General features: G+C 38.5%; 1 protein-coding gene across 3 annotated transcripts in view; it reads right to left on the bottom strand.

Moving 5' to 3' along the window:
• The window catches only part of Arhgef12 (Rho guanine nucleotide exchange factor 12), a 108,386-nt gene that overhangs the window by 65,315 nt on the left and 32,350 nt on the right, over positions 1-10,721 (bottom strand). The gene's annotated exons all lie outside the window — the stretch shown is intronic.

Here is a 10,721-nt window from a genome sequence, read left to right as displayed (position 1 = left end):
ATTTGTTTGTATCAAATGATTTTGCTAGAAATCATAGCTCAGTATTAAGGATTGGCCTTGTGACAATAACTGCATTAAAAATTGTTCCGAGACCATGTGAGATGAAACGAGAGTTTCACACTTCAACGTTAATTCCTACCTTTTCCTCTCCCTGCCAAGGCCTTTATCCTGCTGCCCCAAGGTTCAGTCACTATATGAAATCTGGAACTCTAGAGCCGGGCGCCGGTGGCTCACAACTGTCACCCTAGCTACTCAGGAGGCTGAGATCTGAGGATCACAGTTCAGAACCAGCCTGGGCAGGAAAGTCCATGAGACTCTATGTCCAATTAACCACCAGAAAACCAGAAGTGGTGCTGTAGCTCAAGAGGTAGAGCTCTAGCTTTGAGCTAAGAGCCCAGAAACAATGCTCCCTCCATCCCTCTTTCCTTCTTTCTCTCCTTCCCCTTTTCTCACTCTCTCTCCCACCTCCTCTCCCCTTTCTCTTTCTTTTCTTTGTGTGTACGGAGACTTGAACTTGTGGCCTCACGCTCTCACTCAGCTTTTAACATCATGGTGTCCCACCAGCCATGACAGAGCATGTCTCTACTTGCACCAGGCCTCCAGTCTTAGACGGTTATTCTTGATGAGGGATGAGTGAAATGAAAAGGAAGAGACTAAGGAAACTTCATCTGCCTTGGACAGTGGTCAAGTTTATTAGTAGACAAAGCAAAGTGTGATGGTACACACCTCTAATCCCAGTACTTGGGAAACTAAAACAAGAAGACAGGGAATTGTAAGATACACAGGGCCACCCAGGAAGACCCTATCTCAAAAACTCAACCACACGAAACCAAACCAAGTCAAACAATAGAAGATCATTTGTAGCCAAACAATGTTAGCTACTGAATTTAAATTTATCGTTAGTCTATCAGACTGACTTTAGTAATGTTAAATGTGGGAAGGGGGAAAGCCCCTGAACTGAGGCAGTAAATAAAATACAGAAACATGTTACGGGCATCCATGCCAGTGCGAAGAGTTACTACCTGCAAATTAGATGACAGGATCTTCCGAGGCTCAAATCTCAGGACATGAGATCTCAGTAGCAGAGCAGCAATCAGAAACAGATAGGGTGGGTAGGGAATAAGTGTTATATGCTGGTACAGTTAGTGAGAATTTATATAATTCCAAGGCCTTGGGTGCAGCAAATTCCTCAGAAAAAAATATAGAAATGGGTTCATATCCTACTTTCACAACATAATAGGAGCTTGAACTTGTCTAAGTTGATTAACCTCTCCAACATCATCTGTAAGGCAAAGATAACACTGGCATTTACCTCACCGATCTTGAGGACTAAATTAGGAAATGGGAAGCACTGCCTAGCAAGTACTGGTTACCACTTAATTATTAGCTATTAGGAAGAACAAAATAAAATCTAAACATCAGTGACACACATTCAAATTAAACAGAAAAGAATAAACTTAAACACTAACAACATTCCAATAGCTGCCTGGCTGAGTAAAACACCTAGAAATGCAGAGTTCAAAGCCCATGGTAAAACCACAGATTTAACTCAACAAGTTACAGTGTACAAAATTAGCATCAATACTCAAGCGAACAACCTTCCTTAGGGGCCACAGGATAAAGAAAGGAGATGAGGTTACACCTAAAACTTCAATGTTTACTGGCAGTAGGGTGTTTTTTTTAACCTAGTGAACTTAGGCTCAGCACAATCGCCATTAATTAGGTAAATTGAGTTCGCTACTTCACTTCCTTTACAATATCAAGAATGGATGGTTGTGTATGGTAGTTCTCACTGGATGCTAGACTTTCAAAGCCACTATTCTTCTAATAAATTTTGTTGTGAAAAAAAAAAAAAAAAGAATGGATGACTGGGGCTGGGAATATGGCCTAGTGGCAAGAGTGCTTGCCTCTTACACATGAAGCTCTCGGTTCGATTCCCCAGCACCACATATACAGAAAACGGCCAGAAGGGGCGCTGTGGCTCAGGTGGCAGAGTGCCAGCCTTGAGCGGGAAGAAGCCAGGGACAGTGCTCAGGCCCTGAGTCCAAGGCCCAGGACTAGCAAAAAAGAAAAAAAAAAGAATGGATGACTAACATATTCTATAGGCTAGATTTTCGTTTATCTATACTACAAAATAAATTGCTTATCGCTAACACTGAAACAGATAGGAATCTGAACCAGCACACTAGTTAGCTGAGCATTTGTCTGCAATACGTAAAAATATAGCACATAGTACTATCTCCTGCTGAGCGATTAATTCAATCTTTAGATTTGTGAATGGCAAGATACGCCAAACAAAAAGTGTTAAGTAACCACATCCCCACCACCACCAGCTCCCTGAAAGCATCCATAAATCTCTTCACTATCTGTAAGTCACTGCTAGTCTACCTAAGTTATCAAGAGAAATAGGTAGTCTAGAGCTCATACAACAAAGAAGAAATTCCCATCTGCAATACTCACCACAATACAATAGCCTTTCTGTGTCCATTTTTATTAGCATATAGGTCTGGAGCAATAAAACATCAGTTGTATCCGAAGGACTCTGAAGCCGAAGCTGTAGCTGAAACAATGACTCAAGGAGGATTTTTCAAGACATTTTTAATTTTCAAGATTGGGCCCTTGGAGTATCAGAGAATAACAGGAATCAAGGAGTTCAAATCCAGTGCAAATCCACAATGATTCACTGGGATGTAAGATCTCAATGTAATGTTTTGTTTACTGATTGGCTGGCCGGTTGGTTTGAGACAGGATCTCACTGTGTAGCCCAGGCTGGTCTTTAACTCCTGATCCTCCTGCCTCAGCCTCCCTAGAGGCTAGGCTGATTGTTAAGTACCTTGACACTCAGTTTAATATTTACTGAGGACTTGGGGCACACAACAAATCCTTAGCAAGACACTCTTACTTCCTGTATATATTTGGACAATTCTAAGTTACTTCTTAATGGCAATGTTTATCATTTGATCTTCCAGAGACATTAAAGATTGGATAGTTTTTTCTGAAAAGGGAAAAGTAGTTCACAGTTGATACAACAGTAAGCTAACAATCTGGAAAACTACTCCCTTTGTGAATATTTCCAGCACAGTTTCTAAATTTCTTTTGAGAGCATGAGTATCAACTCAGCATTACCTCATACAGCTTTGTTTTATGTAGCATTTGTTTCAAAAAACCTGGGTAAATACTATCAGAAAAAAACAACAACTTCAAAATAATTAAGCAGGTATCAACTCTTGAGATACCATTCAAATGATCAAATTCATACTTACAGAAGAGATATTAATATCATTAAAGAAATATAAACAACTACATCGGAGCCTACCAAATCTCATGATTTACAAAAACAGAGACCGTTTGATAGGAATTTAAATCTTAATCTTGTTTCACAGTCCCCAAGGTTTATACAGTGGTGAAAACTTCTTAGTTTTAATGTCTTAGTCTTCTTACTCAGGGTGTACTCTCAGCTCTCTTCTCTTGATAGCTGCTAAAATGTAGCTTATCCTAATATGCTAACACATATCAATGCTAATCGTTTCTAAGTTACCAATGTTATTACTCATTTCCTAATACTACTTTCCTAACAGCCTTAAAAAAAAAAAAAAACTCTCCCGAGGGATCTCACAAAGCTGTTATTTTTCCAAAATATAAAATTTCTTGAAATTAGAAACAAGACAAAAATCACCTATAGCCTCAATAACCACCATTTCTTGCATACATTCACCATCTTAAATATAAATTTCTACATAGTAGACACAGACTTTACATAGAGCTATATAGTACATAAAGTTTCTTCTTTTAGAAAACTAAAGTATAGTGGATACTTTCTTGTTTCTTTTTTTTCTTTTTTTTTTTTTTTTTTTTTTGCCAGTCCTGGGGCTTTGAACTCAGGGCCTGAGTACTGTCCCTGGCTTCTTTTTGCTCAAGAATAGCACTCTACCACTTGAGTCACAGCACCACTTCTGGCTTTTTCTGTATATGTCGGTGGTGCTGAGGAATTGAACCCAGGGTTTCCTGTATATGAGGCAAGCACTCTACCATTAGGCCATATTCCCAGCCCTGGTAGCTTTCTTTTTTTTTTTGGCCAGTCCTGGGCTTGGACTCAGGGCCTGAGCACTGTCCCTGGCTTCTTTTTGCTCAAGGCTAGCACTCGGCCACTTGAGCCACAGCGACACTTCTGGCCATTTTCTGTATATGTGGTGCTGGGGAATTGAACCCAGGGCCTCATGTATACGAGGCAAGCACTCTTGCCACTAGGCCATATCCCCAGCCCCCTGGTAGCTTTCTTTAACTTAGTAAAACATCAAGCTAGATCTGGTAGTACACCACTATAGTTCCAATTAATCAGTAAAATAAGGGGTAAGAACACAAGCCCAAGAGTTTGAGACTAGCCTGGGAAACAAGAGAGAGCCTGTCTTTTAATAAATAAGACACCAATATATTTTATATCATTAAATATTTCATTATATCGTACTGGTTTTAAACTATGGTCCATAAAATCCTAGCAGCTCTTAAAAGTCTTCATAGATCAAAACTGATATAAGGCACTTTTTTTTTAAGTCTTCATAGCTTAAAGAAGGGGCTCTAAGGCTCCTCATATGTCAGAGCTGCTTGGCTTGTATTTATTTTATATATTTAACTTCCAAATGCAACACATTTGTAAAATGTTCTAAATACTTTTTCTCCTTTTCCTTTTCTTTTTCAGGGGTAAGGCTAAAACCCAGGGCCTTACACACGTTAGGCAAGCTGTCTGCCATTCAATTATATCCCTTAACTAATAGTGTTGGGTGTGTGTGTGTGTGTGTGTGTGTGTGTGTGTGTGTGTGTGTGTGTTGACTGAACCCAATTAAATAATTCTTTAGAGCTGCAAAGTATCACGTGATATGGCTTTTTAATTAATTTAATCAACATCCTTTTGTAAATATGTAGACTGAGTCCAGTTTTTCAGAATAATAACAATGTTGTAACAAATATCCTTGTAACTCCAATCCTACACTCCTCTTGATTTCTTTCTTGGGATGAACTCATTCATAGGAAAGAATCCACGGGGTATTTGGACTAGAGATAAGAGGAGTCTGTGTGGGTACTAGGTAAACATGCAAAGAGAGGTGACACTTATCCTCAGCTCAGTTCCATAACTTCTCCCCAACCTTTACAAGAAGAGACAGCAGCAGATGCTTCAGAACTGTTTTGACAACAGATCCTGTAAGCAAAGGGCTAGGGTAATACCACTTTGATGCCCAAGTAACCAAGTACAGCACAAAGTAGGCGAAGACTCTGTTTCTGTTAAAAAGCAAAAACTAACAAACAAAAATGGATTCATATTAACAGTAGGTAGCTGAAAGAATGTCAATAATCTCGGTCCTCAGGAAGCTGAGGCAGATGGCTCAAGAGTTTCAGGCTTACCTTAAGGTACAAAAAATGGAGTAAAATAAATAAGATCATAAGCTCTCTCCTCCCCACCAAAAAAAAAAAATCATAAGCCAGTTTTGTAAGTCTAGCCACACCCCCATTCACAGGCCCCAAACCCTTGAGGCTTTTAAAGCATTTTAAAAGCCATTTATTGCCTCTTTCCTCTATTACAGTACCTTGTTTATTTTTCTTGTTACTGCATGCCTTCCTGGACTCTAATGCAGCCCCTAGGGCACTAATGAAGCCCCCAGAGAGCCAGTTTCACTTCGGTACCCCTGGGTTGAGGTGTTTTTCTTACTGAGGTATGTTACAGGAACAGATCTGAAGGAAAAGACCTCACTTTTCTTTTATGGTTGACTGTGAGATGCTTAACAAATAATCCCCCCACTCCTTGAATATATGCCAAAGCTGCAACAAATCTGTAGTATTTACATATGGATTTGTTTTATTAATAACACATCAATCCATTAGAAAACAGTAAACACAGATGTAGAAGGTGCATTTCTTATATGGTTTGTGAAGAAGCATTAAAAAGCGTGTAGAGTGTGCACCTGCATTAAACATGGAAATGATAAGGAGCCATGACATCCATTATGGGTTCAGTTGAATCCTCTTCAAATATACGTTGGCCCTGGTACTTTTGAGTATGGTTTTATTTGGAATTTGAGCCTTTGCACATGCTTTTGGTATCAAATGGAAGGAATCTTTGCTTAGCTCAAGGTCATAAAGATTGCCCCCAATATTTTCTTCTAAACTTTCTATTTTATTTAAGGTACAAAAATATTTTGTAATATTTTTTGTATCAGGTGTTAGTATGAATTTTGCTTTTTTGCATACAGATACCTTACTGTTGAAGAACCATTTGTGAAAATACTGATTTGCCTCTTCACTTCTGTAGAAACCCGGATGCCCATGTATGTGTGGGCCTATTTTGGACGTTACAGAGCTGCAGTGCTCGCTTCATCATCTAGCAGGGGGTACAGGTTAGTAACAGGTTATGTCACACAACCATGGTCATTTTGTTGGGGGGGGGGGCTCCCTATAAGGCTACTGCTCTTCCCTTTCCATACTTCCTTCTTTAGAAGTAAGCCACTAAAATCCAACCCACCTCAGGAGTTGAGAGGATCAGGCTTCACCTCCAGGAAGAAGAGATGGATAACAAGAAGTGTATTTCCTCACCTAGATATTTGCACAATCATTATACCCATATTGGCTCACATGTATTACTATATTATTTTTTCCATGTTCAAACTGTTCCGGCTTAAGCTAGTTATAGTCAGCACAAGAGCTAGTGCAGGGTCACAGGATGCACAGCTCCGTATGTGAGGAATATGAAGTCCACTTGAGTCTACAGAATGACAGTAACACTTCGGTGAGAGCTACCATAGACAGGAACCAGAATGTACAAGAGTGTGAGTCATGGTAGTGAGGTTAGATTTTATTCATAATATCATGGAAAACCACTGGAGTATTTTAACTATTCTCTAACTTACGTTTTAAAGGACCATTCTAAGGAATGCATAAATCTTCCTACTCCACAAATTGTCCTAGTCTACTTCTTTCTTGACTAAGAAAAATCAAGTTCAGTGTATGCTGACAGTAACAATACATTTCACCCTAAACATCATCAAATACTTAGAAAACATCTATGTAGGAAAAGAGTAAGCTGAGAAACTAGCAATAAAAAGGAGCAGCTATGAAGTTGTCCTTTCTACCTAATTTCCTTATGAAATGTCTAAACTAAAATATTTAATTCTTCAAAAAGTATAACATAATTGGGAAGTGTTTAGTAAACTTAGAACTATAGTTCATTCAACCATTAGTCTCTGCCCAGGCAAGTGTTTCATCCCTGTTCTAACACAAGTATTTGGATTTTTCCAAGAGCTGATGTCAGGGCTTTTCAGAGACAGAACAGCATTTACAGGCCAGAGAAGGGAAAAGGGTTTCCCCAGCAGCTATGCTCAATGTGGCCTTTGTACTGTTCCACTGCCCAAGGCAGGAAGACCCTGCTAGATAGAGCTATTTAGTCCCTGAAAAGAACCAAAACAAAACTCTGCCCTGGGAGGGCAGGAGATGGTGAACAGCCAAATCCCCATTACGGGAAAGCAACTTAATTTCCTATCAACGCTTAAACCCTAACTTAAATGGACAAAGGCTGCTCAAATCTATGAGAAATAGCAATCTGCTGAGTTTCTATATCAAGAAGAGAAGAGGCTAGAATCAACATAAATTAGAGAGGTAAGGAATGATATAGTAAGTTGTGCAAGTTTTCTTCTTTGGGACGAACAGTCGGTTGAAGAACACTTGAAATTGTCATGTTACAGTTGCAGTCAGACCTCATGCTGGAGGCAGGGATGGAGGGGCATGCCCATAATCCCAGAACCGGACAGACTGAGGTGAGAGCGTGGTGACGTGGAGGCAGCAAGACCTTAGCTCTCAGTTTGCTTCAATGCATACCATCAAGTATCCATAATAAAAGTAATTATTAAAAATTAAAATCATAATAAACAAGCTTACAGAAGTATCCGTCACTGCATTAGATTTCTGTCTATTAATTTAATGCTACAATAATTCTATGAAATAGGTTACTGTTTTATAAAATGTAAATATGATGTTCAAAGTGGTTAAGTAATTACAAGTCACATGACCAGTAGATGAAGAGGTTTCCATTAAAACCTCACTGTGTAACTACTACCCTATCACCTTGAAACAAACACACTATCAACTTACTTTGGTGTAAGTTTGATTTTCCCCCCGCCCCCCCAGAGCTGAGGAGCGAACTCAGTGCCTGGCACTTGCCAGCCAAGTGCTCTTCCGCTGAGCTAAATCCCCAACCCTTGGTATAAGTTTTATAGCTAGCCAAACATTTATATGAGAGCCAGAAAAGTAGTTGTAGTAGAACTTTATGATACCTGGCTAGAAAAGCTTTCAGACCATTTTATAAAGTTTCAGGAAAAGATAAGCCAACATAAACTGGTTACAAAAGATCTCCCAATCCTACAGAACACAATTCTCTCCATTCCAAAGCTCAGGGGAAAATTCGGTTGGTATCTATTCACCATACAGGCAACTTGCCAGCTGTACATCTAAAGAAAACATGTTCCCACCTGAACAGCAAACTGCCTGTTTCTAAATATGGATTTAACTCCAGTAAAGATGGAAGAGAACAGAAACAATTGGCTTTTCAAAGCACTATAAGCAAAAGCAGAGGGCAAAAATCCATCTATTGAAGGAAAACATGATTATAACTTCAAACAAAGAAGTGCTACTTGCCAAGTCTGCTAAGTTCTGGGTAACACCAAGGAAGTGTTGGTAGACTCTGAAGCAGTTTTCCCTGAATAGAAGGACTACAGGCCTGGTACACAGAGCCAACTATCCTTGGATTTGGAAGGCAACATTAAGGTGTGTATAGAACAAAAGAGGGCAGTCTGGAAAGATTTAGAACTAGCACATTCCAAGATAAAGGATGGTGCTAGAGGTAAAACGGAGATGATATGGAAAGACAAGAGCACCTGTCATGGGGTCACAACAAATAAACAATAACCTCAAACACTTTCCTTCTGGAACACTGAAAACATAGTAAAAGAAAAAGTTAACAAATAGCTAATACTGTGCACTTACCCTGTCAGTAACTAAGACTGCATTATATATAGTTATATATATGTAACTATATGGGTATGTTATATCTAACATATATATGTACATACATACCTACATACATAGGTAGACCTATGTATCAGTAAATATCATCTATATAGAACTACCTATACAACTTACCTATATCATTATATGTATGTATGTAAATATGTAAGTGTAACTTTTTCCCATTTTATGATCATTAAGTTCATTACTCTGTTTCTTTTATTGTTGAAAGAATTAAAGCCCGAAAATGTTAATGAATTACCTATACAACTTACCTATATCATTATATGTGTGTACGTAAATATGTAAGTGTAACTTTTTCCCATTTTATGATCATTAAGTTCATTACTCTATTTCTTTTATTGTTGAAAGAATTAAAGCCCGAAAATGTTAATGAATTTGCTGAATTAGGGCTAAGCAGTAAACAGAGAAGCTGAGACATGAACTCAAGTCAGACCTTAATAGTGCTAGTCTTATTCCTAACCACTATGCTTTACGTACAAATATATATGTATGTTTATATATATATGTATATATTCAAATACATACTAGAGAAAGATTCCAAAAATACAGGAAATAATTTTATCTTTAGACTGAAAGGCCACAGAGTGCCCTAAGAAATAGATACAAAACTGTCAACACTAACACACACTACTAAAGATATGAAAATATGAAAATGTAAGACTTCAAAATAAAGAACTTATTACATAAGCCCAGGACTTAAAAACATAAATAAAAGTCAGTCATGTGCAAGTGGAAAAGATTAAGCAAGCCTCAATATTTTTCTATAATCATACTCCATATGTCAGAACACTCCAATGTAAAAAGATAATAGAATTATGTTCAATTTTCCTTTCCGATTCTCTTTATCTTCCTTTTATTTTTTCATATTGTAAGAAATCTGTAGTGAAACAATGAAATACAAGTATCCACAAGCCCTTCTTAGTGGAGGCATAAAAAAAACTCCGAAAGACCAAGTCCAGGTGATGTACAATCAAAATAACCAGGGAGTATAAAAGTTAAGATTAAGGACTGAGATAAGCAGAGGATTAAGTAACAGGTAGATACTAATAAAATACCTTTGCAAAAGCCATTCCCCCCCATATCCAGCAAAACACTTAACTTAGTACATTTAACTTAGTACACTTACTATCCCCCATGTGGTACACTTCTGTAAAAAGCACTCAACAAGCCAGTTCTTAGAAAAAGAGCATCTGGGATCTCCCTCTACTCTTACCTACTGATGAGGAATATAAGTACTAGCACAGCAGGACCCTCAGGCTCACTGTAGTATGCTAAAACAGAGTAAGTGTGCAAAAAAAAAACCACCAAAAACCACTTGTATGATGTAAGAATAGATACCAGATCTGGGCAGTGCATGTGACCTACCTTCTGAGACCTAACCAATAAATAATGTTCTGAGCATACTCACTGGCAGCTCCAAGTCAATAAATACAAAACTAACTCTGTGCAGTGTCACCACAAACTACTTTTCAATCACTTTTCTTTAAATGGCACCAGCGCCTTATATATGTAAACCTAGGAGGTTGAGATAAGTAGACTGAGGTTCAGAGCCAGCCCAGGCAGACAAATCTGAGGCTCTGAACTCCAATTACCCAGAAGTGAAGGGATGTGGAGGGCAAGGGAACCAAGTGACAGCAGAGGCAAAGAGTTTA

Source organism: Perognathus longimembris, chromosome 3 (assembly GCF_023159225.1).
Source record: "Perognathus longimembris pacificus isolate PPM17 chromosome 3, ASM2315922v1, whole genome shotgun sequence".
NCBI lineage: Eukaryota > Metazoa > Chordata > Mammalia > Rodentia > Heteromyidae > Perognathus > Perognathus longimembris.
The sequence above is the reverse complement of the archived record's forward strand: the minus strand, read 5'-3'. Positions and strand labels throughout refer to the sequence as shown.